Source organism: Olea europaea, chromosome 18 (genome assembly GCF_002742605.1).
Source record: "Olea europaea var. sylvestris chromosome 18, O_europaea_v1, whole genome shotgun sequence".
In the NCBI taxonomy this organism is placed as follows: Eukaryota; Viridiplantae; Streptophyta; class Magnoliopsida; order Lamiales; family Oleaceae; genus Olea; species Olea europaea.
The window spans coordinates 8,006,965-8,012,676 of record NC_036254.1 but is presented as its reverse complement, the minus strand read 5'-3'; positions in this window follow the sequence as shown (position 1 = coordinate 8,012,676).

Below are 5,712 nucleotides of genomic sequence, written 5' to 3'. Positions count from 1 at the left end.
ATTTAATCATCTTTTTATCACGACCAACTATAAGCATGTCGTCAACATAAATACATAAAATGACATAATCATCTTTAGTCTCTTTGACGTAAACACATTTGTCACACTCATTGATTTTAAATTCACTCTCTATCATGACATATCAAATTTTTCATGCCATTGTTTAGGCGCTTGTTTCAAGCCATATAGTGACTTAACCAATTTACAAGCTTTCTTTTCTTGCCCTGGTGACGAAAACCCCTCGAGTTGTTTCATATAGATTTCTTCTTCTAAATCTCCATTTAAAAAGGCAGTTTTAACATCCATTTGATATACTTCAAGTTTTCGTAAAGCAGCAATTGCAAGTATCAACCTAATAGATGTTATTCTCGTCACTGGAGAATACGTATCAAAGTAATCAAGGCCTTCCCTTTGTTTGTAACCTTTTATTACTAATCTGGCCTTGTACTTTTCAATAGTTTCATCTGCTCTCATTTTCCTTTTGAAAATCCATTTATAGTCTAGTGGTTTACTTCCTTGAGGAAGATCCACTAGCTCCCATGTATGATTTTACAGTATGGAATCTATCTCACTTTTAATGATTTCCTTCCATTGAGGTCCTTTCGAGGAATTCACAGCCTGTTGATAACTTTGAGGTTCACTTTCTAGCATATATGTTAGAAAATTAGGACCATACAATTTTCTGTCATTTCTCGTTTGCTACGTCTAACCTCAGTCTTCTCTTCTAGTTCTTCGTCATGACTATTTTCAGTCATAATCTCATATGTTCGTTTGGAGGAGCTTGCTTCCCCTTTGAACTTGTACGAAAATACATGTTCAAAGAATGAAGTATTTCTTGTCTCCAATATCGTGTTTTTGTGTATGTCTGTGATTTTAGAATCATATACAAAAAATCGATAAACACTACTATTATGTGTATAACCAATGAAGATGCTATCTACCGTTTTTGGCCCTATCTTTACCTTCTTTGGTGTTGGAACGGCCACTTTAACAAGACACCCCCACACTCGTAAGTATTTATAAGAAGACTTTTTTCCTTTTCATAACTCATAAGGAGTCTTTTCCATTTTCTTCGAGGCATCTTATTTAAAAAGTAATTTGTTGATAATACAGCTTCCCCCCACATTTTCTAAGATAACCCAGAACTTACTAGCATTGCATTCATCATTTTCTTTAAAGTGCGATTTTTTCGTTCAACAACACCATTTTGTTGCGATAAATAAGGTGCGGTGGTTTCATGTATGATTCCGTGTTGTACACAAAATTTAGCAAATAGTGCTTCATACTCATCACCTCGATAGCTTCTTAATACCTTAATTTTCTTATTAAATTGAGTTTCAATTTCACTCTTATAGAGAACAAATTTCTCTATAGCTTCATTTTTATTTTAAAGCAAATGCACATAATAGTATTTGGTGCTATCATCGACAAAAGTAATGAAATACTTGTTGCTACCTCTTGTCTATACAAGTGTTAAGTCACATACGTCACTGTGAATTAAATGAATTGGTTCTGCGTTCCGTTCAACTGATTTAAACGATGATCTTGTTAATTTTGTCTCAACACAAGTTTCACACTTATATTTTGAATCAACGTGGAACTCGGGTATGCAATTCAAGTTAACTAGTTTTCGTAAAGTATCATAGTTAACATGTCCTAGTCTACCATGTCACAAATTGGAAGACTCAAGCAAAAAAGCAGAAGAATTTACTTTATTCATTTTTGGTTTCACGACCATTACATTCGGCTTAAACATACCGTTGGAAACATAACCTTTTTCGACAAATATTCCATTTTTTGATAGAATGACTTTGTCTGACTCAAATACAATGCGAAAATCATGCTTATTCAAAAGCGACCCGGACACTAAATTCTTACGAATTTTCGGCACATATAGCACATTGTTGAGAGTCGGCTCTTTTCCCGAGGTCATCTTCAGAACCACATTTCCTTGACCTTTGATTTCAGAAGTTGTTGAATTTCCCATAAACAACTTCTCCCCATTCTCAATTGCTTCGAACGTAGTAAACAGCTCCTTATCAGAGCACACATGCTTCGTAGTACCAGTGTCAATCCTCCACTCCTTAGGGTTTGAACCCACCATATTCACTTCAAAAACGACGGTTGAGAGATTCAACCACATTTGCTTTTTTCTTCTTCTTTGACAATCTGCATTCCGAAAACTTGTGACCCACTTTGTCACAATTGAAGTATTTTTCTTGAAATTTCTTTTTAGAAATTCCATATTTTGGTCCTAGCTTGGTCCTTTTGCCACCGGATAGTCCAGACTTATTTTTGTAGTTCTTACTACTTTGACCATACTCCACAACATTGGTTTTAGCCACACCAGGATTGAACCACTTCTTTTCTGAACTTTTGTTATATTCTTCAATTCGAAGTCTAACAATATGTTCTTCAACATTCATTTCCTTTCGCTTGTGTTTAAAATAATTTTTGAAATCTTTCCATGCGGGGGGCAATTTTTCAATAATTGTAGCCATTTGAAAAGTTTCACTCAAAATCATTCCTTCGACATGAATTTCATGAAGAATCACTTGGAGTTCTTGCACTTGACTGATAACTGTTTTGGAGTCCACTATCTTATAGTCCAGGAATCTACCGACTATAAACTTTTTATCCCCGGCATCCTCAATTTTATATTTTCTGTCCAAAGACTCCCACAGTTCCTTAGCAGTTTTCATAGTACTATACATATTGTATAGCGTGTCTGCTAAACTATTCATAATGTAGTTTCGGCATAAAAAGTTTGAATGCTTCCAAGCATCAAGCACACTGATTGGTTGAATATCTCCTTCTCCTTCATTAAGTACAGGAGCAGTCTCAGTCAAAAATTTCGCAAGATTCAAGGTGATCAAGTAAAACAGTATTTTCTACTACCACCTCTTGAAATTCAAGCCATTGAATTTGTCTGATTTCTCTCCATGATTAACCGGAACAGTAACCGTTTGACCAGTTGTTGGAGCCACGATTTGACTCACAACATGACTTGGCAATCTAGCCAAAGTCTGAGCCATAATAAAGCTTGGCCCTTGAGCCACAATTGAGCCCATAGCCTGATTTTCAGTAGGCACAGTTTCTGTTACATCCATGTTGGTCGATTCATTTGCCATTTCTGAAAATAAAACAAAAAAAAATTAGTTTCTAAAATTAACAATATAAGAAACTAATTTTTCCTTTACGAGTCTGTTTTAAGTTTGTTGGTAAATTTAATCGGTAGTGTATAAAGTTGAATTGGGTTCTCATATGTCATATTTGTGTTTTAGACACCGAATTCACACTTACCGTATTTGGCAATTGCTTACCGTATATGGCAGTACAACTCACCGCTTTATGATAACTTAAATAATATAGATTTTGGACAAACTGTTTGTTTTCATAAAATAATTTGAATAACACAGAACTTGAATTTTCACAAACACGATTTCATATCCCGGTTCGTATATACAAATATTATCTGACTAAAACAAATTAAACTACTTAAATAAGAATTATATAATTTGCAGAAATATAAAAGCAATATAAATTTCAGAAAGCTAAATAGAATCTGAAAGCATGCTAAAATAAATCTGGAAGGCTTATAATTCTGCAAATAATTAAAGCACAAATATTTAAACTGGAAGCATATAAATTTGAAAATAAACTTTTAACCCGAGACCTGTGTAAACACAGTTTCCTTAAAATAGATTCGTTCCCTCACCGTAAGTGCTTGAGGTATAGCTCGAGCGTCTGTTTCCCAGGATACAACAACAAAACGAGTAGAATCTGAGCACCACAGAAACTACTTCGACGAATTGAGTTTGTGTTCGAACAATATCATCATAAAATTATACTGGACAGAGACCGAGATGCAGAAAGGAAGAAAATATGCAGAATGTTTTTCTCCTATTTTCGTGTGTATTGGAACTGCTGGAAAGTGGCAATTTATAGAAGCTTAAATTTGCCTATTAACTCCATAATAATAAATAATGGAGTTGTTTCAGTTTCTGGAAACTCAAATGTCAGTTGAATTTTCGTTCGGTCCGACATTCGTGTACACAGGTCGCGCCTGCACACAAGTTCAAGGTTCGAAAGCAATTTCGGTTCGTGATTTGCACCCCCTTGTGCGCGCACGTGGAAAGAGCCTCTATGCTACACATGATTACACCATTCCAATGTGCAATCCTATATAAAGTGGTTAATACTTTCTTCATTTTCCTATGTGGAAGTAGACTCATTTTCCCACATAAATGATTTTCCAATGATCATCTTTGAGCTCCAATTTTTCATTAATCCATTCATCAATTTTGGCAAATAAATATATGGTTTTGATGCTCTCACGGATAAGAACAAGGATCAACTTTGATCTTCCAAATTGGACCAACGGGTCCCACCAAAAATTTTGCCAAAGTGAGCTAATTCACTCATTTTTCCAACATATTTCCCTACATTTCAAGAAGAAAATAAAGTTAATTACCTGGATTAGGTTGGGCAGGGGACGGGGGGTTGGGGGGGATTGAAGGGAGACTTTTCTATTTGGCCTGTTACTATTCCTTTTTATGGAAATATCTATATTACCCTTAATGAAATGATTCTTTCTATATTGCAACATATGTCCTAAATTTTCAAACATTTTCTCTTCCGTTAACTCTATTTTGGATATTTGAATATAAAATCATTCTATGATCTAATAAATAAGAATAATCTACAACATTCATCTCATATCTTTTAATTAAAGTACTATATTCTTCAAATGGTAAATTTGTATTTTTTAATTGAGATATAATATTTTTTATTTCTTCTAACATTCTTTCTAATAAATTATCTAATCTTTCAATTGTATATCCTGGCATTTATCAAAATAATCATCATGCAATTATCCCTGCGATTCTTTTAAGATCTTTAAAAAGATTCATTCTAATTTTAGTAAGAATCTAATAGTTTTACCTTAGGTATGATCTTAGAGTTGTATTCTTAAAATCGAGTGACCATCGAGCTCTGAATTTGTAAACTACTTCCTTCAACGGCCTCCTACCTTCACGAAATTGTTATCGTTTCAGCTACTTGCTCTCACTGTATCAACTTCTAAAGAATAAAACTCTAGACTTCTGTTAAGGAAAACTCTATTTTTGCTAAAATAAGAAGTAAACTTTCTATTTGATCTTTCAAGAACCTATGGGAAAAAGATTTAGAAACTCATATTGATATCAAAATATTTGAATTTTATTTCTACTAGGATTGGTACAAGACTTTAATTTGGTACAAGGGGTTTCCAGAAAAATTGGGTTTTAAACTGAGAATAGGCTATTGCTTACAACTCGAGAATTCAAGATAGAATGAGATTATTTTCTTATATGGCAATGTCTCTATTTATACAAGTTTTTTAGACTCTATTACATTATTGATTACATCATCAAAGGCACTTTTGCCTCTCTATTTTCTTCCTTGGGCCTATATCTTCACATGTTAGTTCAATTTTTCAAAGAGCATCTTTATCTTCAATGTCTTCACATGTAGTATTATTGTCATTCATACACCTTTGTCAAAAGGTGCTTTATCTTCTTCTTTTATTTTTTCATATGCAGTTGGGGCACTCTCTTAGCTGGCAGGATTCTTTTATAGTGGTAGGACATCTTGAAAATTGATGTATATCAAATATTGTAATACAGTCTTTTAAAATTTCTAATTTTGCATATCCTCTTTTGGATACCAGCA